We start from the raw sequence: 14753 nt of genomic DNA, 5'->3' as shown, positions 1-14753 counted from the left end.
TGTGCACACGCTGTCCTTTACCCTGTTGCGAAAGGAACAAAAGAAGAGGAAATGACTAATCAAAGCAGCAGCACATTAATATATTTTGGTATGTGGAAAGGGAAAATTGTAGCTGGTATTTTTAACATTCCCATCAGGAGAATGCAGTGCCATACATACACCAGCCGCCACGGAGCTCCCGGGAGGGGAAAATGAAAAAAAAAGAAAAAAAGTGGAGTTGTGTCCTAAAGAGGAGTTCTGTGTTTTCTATTTCCCAGCATGAGCTCTGCTGGAATGAGAACCTGGAATGGAGGCATGGCTGTGGCCAGCAGCAATGCCTGAGTGATAACAGGTGCACTTTGCCTGAACTGTAGGGAAAACCCAGCCTGGAAAGGTGCTCAGGAGGGAAAAGGTGAGTTTCCTGGAGCACTGCCACCAGCAGACACTCCTGCAAGTCCCATTGCCACCCTGCTCTGCTGGGTGCCCTCATCCACAAGCTGATAAGAGATAGGGGAAGATAAGCGTCTCTGTGTGCCAGGTGGCATCCAGCAAGTCACAGCTCACCCATGTGCCACCCACCCCACCCCATCTCAAGCCTAATTCCCCCAAACTCCTCAAAGCTCTCCATTCCCTGAATGAGCAAAACACAGCACCTTCACATCTCTCCTTGCAGCTACTTTATCACTGCAGCCACAGTGCCAAGCCACTGATGTCCAGTTCGACTGCATTTAACAACTGGTTTTTAATCCTCCCATGGGAAGTTCTTTGGGGCAGCCACGATAACAGGCTTGCTCAAAGCAACGGGGCAGGAGCCTGAAGGACTGCTGTGATAAACCCAAAATTAGAGCTTCCAAAGCCCCTCCTAAAAGGGATCAAAACCAATCAATCCAGCGACAGCCTGGCATGGTCATTTGTGCAGTGGGATGGCACAGCACAAAAGCTTTGCTCGCTCAGGAAGAGGAGCTGGACTGCTGCCTGTCTGTCCAGCTCCAATTGTTCCCATACTTCATAATTAAGGGCTACAATTCACCCTTTTTCCAATGCCAAACCCCAAAAGGCTCATAACAAAACCATTCTAAACACTAAATGGGAAGCCACTGCTGAACTGACTGTAATTGTCCAGATTCCCTCCCCTTGCTCCAACACTGTTGGATGTAAGGAGATACAGAGAAACTAATATTTAATGCTCTTGTAGAGGGATTTGTGCTCAGCCACCCTGTAACACAGCCAGAAGCCTGAAGCTTATGCAGGCCTTTACCCTGGTATCACAAAATGACAACCCTGGTCATTCCAGCAACAAGATTTTCCCATTATTTCTGTTCAGTGTGCTGTTCCACACAGCTATACAAAGAGGTTGGACCACTGACAAAATAAAAGAGCTTCGTTAACCTCTCAGTGACTCGACAATCCCATTGTTGAACAGCAATGGACAAAAGGAGAAGCCGGCAGCAGACTGATGCTCTCATCTCTCCGAATTCCTAGAGGAAAATGAAATTGAGCTGCGCTGGGAACAGGCTGCAAGTCAGAGGAGAGTTGTTAGCTCAGAGGGAAATCAAAACTTCAGTGATTGTGAATCACATCAGATCTCTAGACGCTTTCATGTGGTTTCTTCTAACTACCTGGAGTTTCAAGGTATTATTTATCGCACACATTATGTCTAAGCAGTTGAGTGATTTCAGTTGTCTCTAAAGAGAAAACGTGCAATTGCTGTATCAAAATTACTGTCAATGCGGCACAGATGTAGCTAAACGAGAGCAGCAAAAAGCAGCAAGTGAAACAAGATTGCTGTACCCCATCATCAGGCTGAGTCTTGGTAATTCTTCAGCTGGAAAGGGAGAGAAATCAACAGGGAAGAAAGATTTTTCTCTCTCGTCACAACACACGGTACAATAAAAGAATGGGGGAAAAAGTATCCATCAGTTAAACAACCAAAGTTCACAGAATGATAATAAATTGCCAATTATGCCAAGAGTTTAAAACTCGGAGTATGCAGTTAGTTTCTCAACCCCAAAAAAACCAAGTTTCTCAAGATTTTATAAGGGCAGCTTCAGTTTAGGCTGGATGACAAGAGGAGCAGAGACTCAACATTGAGAAGTCAAAGTCTCTGTAAGTGGACAGAGGCATCATAAATGAAATTACCACCAACATGCACAGCACAACTACCAAACTAGAATTCAGGGAGTACTACAAGCCTCCCAGGCTGGAATTGCCTCCTCTTCAGCCTACGCAGCCGGGTAGGCACTGCATCAGCAGCTCTATTTTTGCTCTTAATACTCTACACCACAGTCGTGGGTCAGAAAGACACAAAACAGTGGAAAATCCCAACAGCCAGGCTCGAGCAGGCATTACTTGCTACTCTCCCCTCCCTGTGCATGAACAGCTCTGCTGCCCTGAGCTACACCCAAGGAACAGGGCCATGCCCAGAGGATCAGCTTCCTCCACTCCCACCTTGCAGGGAGGGGTTGAAGCCAGAGGACAATGCTGGCGTGGGAACAAATGGGCAGCAATGGCCACGGCTGCATTTTGGCTGCAAGTCGGGAAAATGCTCTTCAGTTCTCAGTCCAATGAGGTGCTCAGTGCTGTAATGGTCAATCTGCAGCTTCTGTACAGAGCACTGTATTTTATTTCACGTTTTTGCTGGTAGCAATCAATGAGTTTTAATCCATACTCGCATTAGGAACGACACCTCCAAAGAGGGTTGGATTTTCTTTCAACTGTGCATTCAATTTAAAATCATTTGCCAGATTAAAGCATTGTTCACACTCTGTTTACAAACCCTTTGAACACAGGGAATATTTAGAGGTGTGCTCAGGACTGAATTTGGACCACAAAAGCTTCTGCTGGTGATGGGCTTCCTACAGCACCAATATTTTAACTTTATGCTCCAGCAGAAATTTGCACCAGCTGAAGGCTGAATAAACTTCCATCACCAAAACTTCCACAGTGGATATGAGTTAGTTTGACTGCTTCATAGCAAAGCTGTCCTTCAACATTTAGCCTAAGGCACATTTTCATGCAGGCATATAGACAGCACTTCTATATCCAAGCCAGATTCCTCGTGCTGTAGAATATGGTGCAGTTAATCATCTTAGAAATAAAGTTTCAAAATTGTTTAGGAACAAAAGAGGCTTTAGAAGCAATCCCTGCAGCACTGGCACCATACAAGTTACACCAGTGCATTTCAAACTATAAATTGCATCACAGGCCGGAACTTCTAACTCTATTTAAAAGCACAACATGAAGTTTTATAAATTGCTGCTGAACTGTGGTCATTTCCCTGCTGAGGCAGGTGAAGTGTTAAGGTCTTTCTGTGCTCTCCTTTGAAACACTGCACGTATCTCATTTATCAAGGGCAGCACAAAGAGCTCACCTCATCATCCATCCAAAACACCTCCTGCACTACAACGAGAATTTCACCGGCTGCAGCTCCACCGAGATGCCATCCTTTCACCTTCCACTCCAAGGAGATTTGCTCCTAAACACCAACACCACACATTCCTCCCCACAAGGCTTCTTTTCACCTTGTTAACCTCTCTGTGCTTCACTGCCCAGCCTGCTGAAGGCACTCAGAGCCGAAGGAATGACACACAGCTGGTGTCATCTCGTGGTGTCATCACCCGGATCCTTTAGGCTCTGGCAGGCAGCTTCAGAAGGTCACATGTTCTCAGGAATCAGTGCAGTATTTCAGCAGACCCCAAGAAAGCATTTGCATCTGAAAACACCCAGAGCAGGGGACCAGACTCCCGTCCAGCAGCAGGGAAAAGGCTGGAGCTTTTTCCAGCTCCTCCACAGACTTGCTTAGCACTTGAATCACACCTGAGCCATATGGTGAAGGTTTCTTTAACCTCCTTCCTCATGCAGCTTTGATGCCCCAGGTGAGTGATGCTGAGGGTTGCTAATGTTTCTCTGAGCAGCAGCAGCCCACTGGATGCTGCAACACTCCTCACTGGTCCCAGTGCCACAATCCAGTTCACTGCATGACCCCAAATACAGAGCAGTGTTGAGAGCTGGACAACACCACCCAACAACCCTGCAAAAGATGTGTTTAAAACACATCTCTGAAGGTTTCCTGGTTCTTCCCACTTGTGACCATAAAGGACCAAGACTGTAGGAGTTTCCCAAAGGAACTGAAAACAGTGAAATGCATATTTGAAGAGCCTTGAGTTCAAGTCAAGAACTCAACACCCCTGAGTTCTCCCCCCAAAACGGCCTCCCAACACAAGCACACACACCCGCCCCAATGTGCTCAGCACTGATCTGAACTCAAGAACATGCCAGGCTGTTAAAAAGGCCTAAAAATGCTCAGCAACAGACATGCAGAGTAATTGAGGTCACTTCTCTCACGCTTCTCTGGGTTCTCACTCCCTTTGCTTTGCTGTCCCACAATCTGCTCCTCCTTTGGCATTCAAGAATTGAACAAACACTTCACTGCAACCACACAGATCTAAACTTTTTTGCCTCCAACTTAAGTTACATCTCAAACTATTACTCCAGTAGCCTGTAATGCCAGGCAGGGATTAAAAAAACTAGAAACAGGTACATCAGACCTGAAGCCACGAAATTCTTCTTTTGGCACACCAACAGCATGGGAAAAGAGGAAGAAACTTGGAGATGGAGGGTGGGATGGCTAAAAAGGCAGGATTGTAATGGAAACATCTGATCAAGAATTTTCACAAGCCTTTAAAAACTTCTGAAACCCAACCCCTTCGCCAGCACTTCTCACATGCCTCAGACTGCAGACCATGTTATGCAAGTCCTAATTGTGCCTCCAGAACCCTCCCTCCCACCCACGGGCTCTGCACCTCAGCAAATCCATGTGCTGAAGTACACCGAGGTGGAGAAGAAGTGGATCTGCTCCTCCCACACCTGGCCTGGGGTGCTGCCACCTGTGCAGAGAAAGCCAGGCCTGGTTGGGCATCTTGAATCACTCTAAGCCCTTTAAAAGCTGCTTTAAAAACTCTCTGGTTTTACATACACACACCAAGCTGTAAAAAGGTTCACTAAATTTAGCACGCAACCCAATCCGAGTGGTAATGTAGCACAGGCTGAAGATATGGGAGTGACCTTAGGTGAAGGTAACAAGGGAAAACTGTCAGTACTCCCATTGAGCTGCCATGGGAAAGCCCAGAGAACCCAATAAAATCCTTACAAAACCTCCATAAATCCCCTGTGCAGCCTGGTGGTTTCCAAGACTTTGAGATGCCACCTCTGCTTCTCTTCTGGACAATGCTGCTCGTTGTCCACACTGGGACAGGGTTGGGAGGAATCTTCTCAGCAAACTTCAGGGCAAACAATTCCCATGAGCTTGGAGAAGTGAAGTTTGATGGATTTCCACCACCACTGGTGAAAATACAAAACCAGGCAGCATGAAGAGAAAAAGCAGCACAGTCCTTTGTCCTTCCATCACAGCTGGAGCCACAGGTGCTGCCAACAGGTGTTGAACCAAGCAAAGCTCAGTAGGTGTGACATGGGATATAGCACTGACCTGTAAGCTCCATTTTCTGCCAGTTCCCAGCATCACATCCCCTGAGAGCTGCAGACACTGCCTGCTCCAAGGACAGGACACGCTGAATCTCCTTGGAAAATAGGAAGCTAAAGGAGGCAAATGAGCTCCCACCTAGTCCTGGGGGAAAAGGCCCTTCCTGGCACAGCATCCCAAACTGTGATCACTTCCCAGATCTGAAAATGCCCAGTGAAAGATCCAGTGGGTATGAGCTGCTGTAGCCATGGTGATGCTCTCAGGTACACCTGGAGCTGAGGCAGAGAAGAACAGCAGAGATGCTGCAACTGCTTTCATGTACCTGTTTTTAAGTTCTCACACAGTATTACAGGCAATGCCTACATGAAAGCCAGGCTGTGATGTCCACATGCAACATTAAGTGATGACTTAGTGGGCAAAGCAGCACTGAACACCAAGGCAGGCTTCCAAACCCATTTGGGAGGCAGGAAGCAACATCACTTTCTGGATCCAGGCTTGGCCTCCCAACCAAACCACAGCAGAGACCCTGAAAGGAAGGGGCACATGGGAACAGTGCTGCTTGCTGCAGGAAAGCAGTTTCATGTCATATCACAGAACGGTTTGGGTTGGAAGGAACCTTAAAGATCATTGCATTCCAACCCCTGCAATGGGCAGGGACACCTTCCACTATCCCAGCTTGGTCCAAGCCCTGTCCCACCTGGCCTTGAACACTTCAAGGAATGGGGCAGCCACAACTGCCCTGGGCAGCCTGTGCCAGGGCCTCACCACCCTTACAGGGAAAAATTCCTTCCTAATATCTAATCTAAATCTCTCCTCTCTTAGTTGAAATCCATTCCCCCTTGTCCTGTCACTATCTGACAAGGTAGCTCACCCACCAGCTGACTGCCAGGGGTTTAGGTCACACACAGGACCAAGAGAAAGCCACCACCAGCTGCTCTGCTGGTGACCTCCTGGCATCTTCACCTGCAGCTGCCTGGCCTCCGATTTCCTTTCTGTAAAAGGGGCAGGTAAGTGCCATGCCAGAGCCTGACACAGGCACAGGGCAGGTGCCTGATGGAGAAACATGCATGTGGGCCAAATGCAAGACATCAGCTTCAACAGTCCTGCCTCCCAGCACATCCCACCCAAGGCTTGGGAACCATTCACTTCCTCCAGTGAACTGGACTTTTTATCATCATCAAGTGTAGAGTTTCCAGCTTAAAACCCCACAGCAAATAGGCTGGGAAAGAAAGGCAGTTGTGGTCAGTGGTCAGCTCAAACCAGTAACAATAAAATTAGGAGCTGACTGATATCATAGGTTCTTTTATGAGTCAGTCATGATCCAGTCCAATCCTGGTGAGCTCCCTCAAGAGCTGCACCTTGTGCAATAGCTTAGTCATCATCTTCCTTGAGAGCTACGCACTTGCAAATAGATTATGAGTCCACTCACATTTTCCCGTGAAAATTTTCCCCTCTGTCCTACTACAAGCAGGACGGAGCAGACTGGTGCCAGCCCAGGAGTGGGCAGCTTGTCCCTTGCAGGGGAAGAGATAAAGCTTTTATCTCCCAGACTCAACAACTTCCTTCCTCTGTGGTAGCAGGCGGACAAAAGACACCTTTTCACACCACAGACAGGAATGAGATGTACTAAAATTTGTCACAGCCCTGAAATAAAATACCCTGCTTACCATTTTCAGTCCATACGGGAGAGTGTAAAACAGAATTAAGCCAGCTTTTTTCCTACAAGAAACTTGCAGGGTGGGACTTGGAAGCAAAAGAATAAGGAGCCCAAAATAACCCTGGTTGAGTTTATACTGCTCTGGCAGCTAAGCAAAAGTTGATAACACTGGACTGAGGTACTTCCCCTCCGCAGGATGAGAGCTGGATTGTTTTTGGAAGCACCATGAATCACGGGCATAAATATACCAGGCTTTAAGAGCCTTTGACACCCACGTAATTCTGAACTCCAGCTTGATTTTCCCTGGGTCATTCAACACATGCTCAACGAGCTGGACACCAGACAGGCAGGCTGAGAAGGTCAGCCATTCAATTAATAGGTGTGATCCCAAAACAAGAACTTGTGTTTTGCTGGATAATATCAACACACCTCTTCTGAGAGAAAATGAGCCTCCCCTGATGCTCCATTAGTCATTCAGCTACAACTTGAAGGAAAACAGGAGTTTTGCTCTATTTCCTCAACTTCACAGCATAAAAGGGCTTAAAGATGCTTCCTGCAGCAGGGGAGCTGTGATGCAGTGGCTCCAGCAGAGCAGTGATTTGCAGGATTGCCTGGCTGCGAGCTGATCCAGACAGGGAAGCCAGGCAGTGGGATCAGCCAGAATAAAGAGTGTCCAATGGGAAAAGAGGGGGAAAAAAAAATCTGCAAGAAGAGCTGTTCCCCGTGTTTTACTACCACTGAAAATCTTGCACATCTGACAGCAACCACAGCAAAGAGCCATTAGTGCAAGCAGAGGACAGCACTATTTATAATAGGGATTACTAGTGCAAGAAAATGAGTAGCTTGTCCACATGACTGATTTACAGACACTTTCTCCGAGTTATAATGCAGCCCCAGTGATGTGGAAGCAAAAATGAGCTTTCATTTGAAAAAAAAAAAATTCCTATTCCTCTAAATAAATCTTCTGGGGAAGAAATGGAGAAGAAACTAGTTTTACTTCTCTTAAGGAACGGCAATTTAGAGCTGTGGATTTTGTTAAGTAGGGTGGCCACAAAGCAGTAACAAAAACAGAGAACATTGCAGAAAAGGAGGGGGAGAGCTGCAAAGTAACTCTCTTGATTACCCCACAAACCTTCAGCTCCTGCCCCTCTCCTCTCCCTCCCACCCCACACTCATTGCAGAGCAAAACTCAAAGCTTGAAGCACCCAAACTATTCCTTTACAGCACAAAGTGGCAAGGAGAATGTTCTTTGTGTTAGTCAGAGATTGTTTCCAAAGTTTTCATGTGCACACACGTAACAGACACCTTTCCTCTTTTTCCCTGTTTTCTACAGCATCTAGGAGATTTAAAAAAACAAAACAAAAAACAAAACAACTCACCTCTAGTTAAATTGGAAGCATTAAAAAGGATCATGAGATTTGCATTCTTTAGCACCTCAGATTATTAGAGTTTCCACTGCCATGACTTCCCCTTCCAATTCCCCACCAAGCTTCAATGAAAGAATCTTCATATTTGAGTGGACTTTGGCATTTCTTGTACCAAGCCACTGGAGCAGCCAGGCCGACAAGATGGCAAGGCAGCAGAATTTATGCATTCCCAGGAGATCTCTGTTTAATTTTGCTGTATGGAGTGATCCTGCACCAAGCCTGCCCTCTGCCCAGGACCTATATTTAGGGCCTGAGCTGACCCGACAGTGCCCCTGTAAGCTCATTTATTGAGATTCACTTATTCATTCTAATATGATCTAATTAGATGCAGCAGTCTTGTACACAAGCATGGCAGTGACCAGGAGAGGATGAGTTCAAACACAGGGAACCCAGCCCAGAAGCTGCTTAGTTCTCACAAAGAAGGGAAAAAAACCCTTTGCAGAGCAATGGCAGGAATTGCAGATGCCTATGCACTGTCTTGGAGCAGCACCTGGATCCACTCTGCTTCTCCCCTCCACCAGGTAAATGACAATTCCTCAACTGCAAGGAGCAGCAGCAGAATCCAGATCAATGTATGCTGCTGGGCAGGGCTGCTGCTCCTGCTCTGAAATTCCCTGGAAATGGGGGCAAAAGAAAAAAAAAAAAAAGAAAAAAAAAAAAAAGCAGGAATCAGGCTCTCAGGCAGTGCCCACGCCAGCAGGCACAGATGTGTTCCCAAACTACAGACCACAGGCATCAGCCTGGAAAAAGTGCCAGAGTCCACATTGTAAGAGAATACTTTAAAGGCTTCATTCTGGCAAGAAATAGGAAGTTTTCAAAGCTCGCAAGTACCCTCTCTCCTGCTACCAGCTGCAGTTCAGGCATGCGAACAGGAAGAAGCTTTTACATTTCTAAAAAAGATAAATAAATACTACTTTTTTTAAAAGTCCCCATGTGTTTTATTTGCTTGGACATCTTGTATAATGATGAGATGAGAAGCAGATTCCTAGGAGTCATGGGCTGGTAATTCTCCAATCTATCATCTCCATAGTTTATGCAGAGTCATTAACAAGAAGTGATTTGTCTGGGACGGATTTAGCCCAGCAACTCCCTGTCTCGTTAGCCTGAAACAATTACCCGAGGAATGTCAAAAAGTTTGTGAGCTTAGTGCAGTGAGCAGCCCCCTCCAAAATATTCCTACTTTTAAAAATAGTCCAATCCTGCTGCTCTGCCAATGCAGAGCAGGAAGTTTAAGAGCTAAACACAGACGCATAAAATTCCCTTTATATTAAAAAGGTTCTGATGGGTGAAGGCAAAAGGTTGTCACTGACAAGGAAATCCTGAGAATATCGATAAGAGAACAACACAAGGAGACTTAAAGACTTTGACTCATTTAACCTACGAAAACAAGGGGTCAAGAGGGGATCCGATTGCTCTAATTACATCAGGGAGGGAAAACAACCATTTAACCCAAATGGAAACACTAGAACCAGAAACAAATTACACAAAGAGGCCATGAACACAGTGAGGATGGAAATTCAGCAACTGCTCACGACTCTGAGGAGGTTCTCCAACAGCTCTCCCACAGAGATTGGGACAAAGAATAAACTGATCAAGTTTCACCTTGAAGTAGCTGTGTTATGAAAGGCATCCACAGCACGGATGGATGCTAAAAACAGTGAAAATAAACTTGATTTTGGTTGCTGCCACAGCTTCTGGAGTGAAGAGAGGGATGAAAAATTACCTCCTCCTGCCACCCTACCTTCTGCTTCCTCCCCATTCCTCTGGGACAGCACAGGGGGTATTCACACTATCCACTCAGGCATGTCACTGGGATATGACCAGGGCACTAAACTTGGGAGCTGAAGTCTCACAAAGTCAATGGTGAGAGGTGGGTGCCTTGGCAGCAGCAGGGGAAGGGATTAGGAGTAACCAAGTTTGATGCTTAAAATAAAACACACGTCCTCTCCCCCGTGTCCTCACCCTTAAGGGTCTTGGGTATAGATTAAACACAGTTCCGGCCATCACCTCTGAAATTCATACAGAATTCCAGGTCCTAAGGGACTTTTTTAGCCCTGGCTTTACAGCACCCAGGGTCAAGAATGATTAGACATTTTTGAGCCATAACCACCAAATCTCCAACAGCAAGAGCAGATGACGCAAACGAAAGCTGTAACAGAGCTAACCAAGCAACACCACAGCTTTACACAGGCTTGAGCAAGTGTTTCCCTTTTCTTCAAGGGGTTTCAAAAACAAAACAGTCATCAGGTCTGTAATAGGGGTTTTGTGACAGCAGGGGATAAAGGAACATTTAAAACCTAATTGTGTCCTTCAGATCCTACTGCTGCTATTTCTGAGAGCAGAAAGCATCTTCTTGAGAGCAGCTAGGGAAGGGGGGGGGTGGTAGGAAAAAAACTACCAAAAAAGGTATTTGGTAATAACTCTACCAGAGAATTAGTGTTTCTCTCCAATCCCCAACCTTTCGCTGCTGCAGTTACACACAAAAGTTATTTTAATCACAGTATGCAGAAAGCAGCATCAGCATATGAGGCAACAGAAAAAATATGTGGTAAAGCGAGTTGCATGGCCTGTTCGCGGGCAGAAATTACAGCACAGTTACAGGCAAGAGGTCCACGAGGCAGAGGAACCTTTCCAGCCCAAGCCAAACAGGAGGATGATAGCGATCCACCAGGAGAGCAGGCAAGGAAAATATCTGAAAGGAGGTGGAATATAGGAACTGAATGCCTTTTCAACTTTTGCAGCAATCAGTTTGGACTGCCCAGCAAGAGATTTTTGCCTTGTCATAGGTAAAGAGACGTCAAATTGAATAGTTATGTCTACTAAATTCCATTTGTGCTGGTGGACAGAGACACTAAATGCTAAAGGAATAGATAAAAGAGGGGAGAATTTTAAACATAAAAGAGCTACAGCAGGGTATCAGCTCAGCTCCTCTTCCACAAAGCAAGAAATGTTCTTTGAGGTTTTCTAACAGTGACCTCAAAATACACAGCACAGCCTTTGGGGAGGGCTGGGGGGAAAGAAAGGTTATAAAATGACAAACCTAAGGCACACGGGTGGATACACATCACTGGAGAGCAGAACTTGTCACTGTCTAATGCAGAAAAGACGCTAAGCTATGTTATTCTTAATAACCACCTACTCAACTAAAATACTTCATTAACTGAAGGCAGCTGGGTACAAAAGGTACAGCCTTGCCACCTCAACTCCTGTTTCCTTCTCAGTAACTTGCACGCTGGAAGAAGGGAGTAAGATGTGAGCAGAGAAGAGGTGATGGGGCCATTAACACCTCCAGGGTTAACAGAGCCACACACAACCCGTGCCGTGGCTCTACCAAAGGGCAAAGGCAAGCTCAGAAATAAAACACCGCTGACAACACCGCTCACGAAGGTGGGGAGCAGCGTTTGCGAGCATTTGACACCAGCACAGGCACCCGAGCCGGGCCGGAGCGCGGTAATGAAGCGCAATGCTCATTAAAGCTCGCACGGCCACCCGGGCGCTGCAGCAGCCGCCGCTCGCCAAACCTCCCCCGGGGCTCGGCCAGCCACGGCGATCGCTCCCAAATCCCATTCCGGGCGTCAGTTCTCGTCCGGCCGCCCCTCGGCGGGCGGTTGAACGCGGCGAGCTCCGGGAGCACGGCGTGTTCGCCCCGCTCCTCCCGGCTGCGCGGAGATGCGCTCGGCAGACACCGCAGCCCCACGGCAGCCCCACGGCAGCCCCCCGAGCCCCGCCGGCCCCACGGCAGCGGCCTCTCCCCGCGCGGAGCCGCGCCCGGACCTCCCCCGAGCCGGGCCGCAGCCCCGGGCCCGCCGCGGCCTGCACCCACCGCCCCGAGCCGGGAGGCCCCGAACCCGCTGCGACCCGCGGCGCTCCCCAGGCGGCACTCACCGAGACGGCGGCGGGCAGGGCAGGGCAGGGCCGTGCCGGGCCGGGGCTGCGGGGACGGAGCAGGAGCGGCCGGTGGCTGCGCGGCGCGGGCGGCAGGAAGGGGAGGAGGCGGCCCCGCACGTCCGCCGCGCCTGCGGCCGCCCCCCCGCGCGTTAAAGGCACCGGCACCGCCCCGGCCGGGAGCCCCCGGCACCGCCCGGCCCTGCCCGGCACGGAGCGGGGAGCGGGGTGCCCCGCGAGCTGGAGCGCCCGCCCGGCTTCGCCACGTGTGTGGGTGCATCACCCGGAGCCGCCCGTGCGCGGGGGATCGCCCCCCGAGCTCCCCACGTGGGGATCCCTCATCCTGAGGTTCACCCATCCATCCGCACTCCCGCCACGCGGGGATCCCCAGGGATCATCCACCCAGAGATTTCCTACACGAGGATCCCGAGCATCATCCACCCAGACTCCCCCCACGCGGGGATCGCAGGGATCAGACATTTCCGACGTGGGGATCCCAAGGATCATCCACCCGGAGATTTCCTACACAAGGATCCCAGGGATCACCCACCCAGACTCCCCCCACGCGGGTATCCCTGCACCCCCGAGCTCCACCATGCAGCAATCCCTCACCTGTTCCTGAGGATCACCCACCTAGACTTCCACCGGGCGGGGATCCCCAGGGATCTCCCCACCCTTACCCCTCCCGTGCACAGGGATCACCCACCCAGACCTCCCACACGTAGGGAACGCAGGTACATCCACCCGAACCCCACCCCGGCGTGGGAATCACCTCCCGCACGCAGGTCTCCCCAGGATCTCCCCACCCATGTGTGAGGACCATTCTCCCCAGACCTGCCCGATGCAGGGATCCCAGTGCCCAGACCCAGCAGGCACAGGATCGCCCACCCAGACCCCCACCCTCCCTAATTAGCCCCACAATTCCAGCCAGTTCCCCCCATATCCCTCTCCACCCCCTTTCCCGGAGCTGGCAGGGTGGGCAGGTATGGGGATCCAAGGGGCCCAAGGCAAGGAGGCACAGCACACCCCAAGGTCTCCTCCAGGACATGAAAGAGACCAGACACCTCCTCATGACCAGGAATGGGGCTTGTCTTTCAATTTCCTTTAAATGCCTTAAAACTGCCTGGCAGCCCTGCCTGCAGCTCAGACATACCAGGGGCTCATTCAGTGACATCCCAGCAGTCTGTGGAGTCTGCAGGGAGCGAGATTAACTGGATTCTTTCAGTTCTGACTTCTTTGAGCCTCGAGTTGTTCTTCCTTCTGACGTTGATCCTTCCCAAAGTGCTCACAGGGCAGATTGCTTTCTCCTGCCTGAGCTCAGTGCCTGACCACGGACCTGTGGGTACCCACGGGGATGGAAACTGATGCTCTGTCAGTTACTTGGGGACAGCGAAACAGTCCAAGAAGCCACAGAGGGCACCCGTCCAGCTCCACTGCTGGGGGACTGACATTAACTCTCAGCTTCCCGGCATCCCAAACATTTGGGGGAAAACACAAGAAAATGCCCCTTTTTTGGCTCAGCAGGACAGCCAAGCCAGCAATGGCTGTGGGTCAGTGGTGATGCTTGGTCAGGATTAGCATCCCAAGCCCTGCTGCAGGATCCAGTGTCCAGTTGCAGCAGGCAAAAGGGAGTTACCCAGCGCAGCAGGGAGGCTGCTGTCACCCCAGGGCTTTGCATGCACCCTTCCATCATTTCTTCAGACCTCTGGTAATGAAGAGTCTCGTTTGACTTCCAGGCTTGCTCTGAGCAAGCCGTTTGTTTATTTGTCCCAAAGCATCTTTGAGAGATCAACCACTCCGCAGCACTGGGTATCAAAGAAGGATTTGCATGGAGCTGCAGGGAGAGCTCTCCATTGCCCTCTTGGCCAGCTCTGTGTGTCATTCAGCTCCAGGCCACCACCGCATTCCCAAATGCTGCTCCGGGGCAAACAAAGGCAGCGGCGTGAGGCTGATGCTGGCAGAAGCTGTGCCTTTGCCTGGGAGGTGAAGCAGCCCTGGAGGCGAGGCCTCGCTGGCAGGATGGCCACGGGGAGGGGGTGGAGGTGGCTGGACACTTACAATGTGTGACCAGCCATCAGCTGGTGAGGCAGCATTTTGCTGCTTCATCCCAGAGCTTCCCTGGCTCAGCACATCCCGGTCGGTCACTCCACTCTAGCAGGAGCGCTGCTGAGAGCAGCACATGATCCAGCCAAATGCAGCATCCCCACCCTGCGCTTCCAAGGTGCAAATTTAAGGCCAGATCTTCCTAATATTAACCATTCCAGGAGTGGTTGTGGCAGGGCTTGGCAGCAGCAGATTGTGCAGATGTTTAATTGCTTTTGTCCAC

General features: G+C 49.6%; 1 protein-coding gene across 4 annotated transcripts in view; it reads right to left on the bottom strand.

The window, feature by feature from the left end:
- The window catches only part of KTN1 (kinectin 1), a 75650-nt gene extending 63062 nt beyond the window's left edge, over positions 1 to 12588 (bottom strand). For all 4 annotated transcript variants that reach the window (XM_085061003.1, XM_085061005.1, XM_085061006.1 and 1 more), the window contains exon 1: positions 12428 to 12588. The gene's annotated coding sequence lies outside the window, so the exon portion shown is untranslated. The remainder of the gene's footprint in view (positions 1 to 12427) is intronic.
- Positions 12589 to 14753: the final 2165 nt, after the last annotated feature.

Source organism: Lichenostomus cassidix, chromosome 5 (genome assembly GCF_008360975.1).
Source record: "Lichenostomus cassidix isolate B80296 chromosome 5, HeHo_3.0, whole genome shotgun sequence".
Taxonomy (NCBI): Eukaryota; Metazoa; Chordata; class Aves; order Passeriformes; family Meliphagidae; genus Lichenostomus; species Lichenostomus cassidix.
The sequence above is the reverse complement of the archived record's forward strand: the minus strand, read 5'-3'. Positions and strand labels throughout refer to the sequence as shown.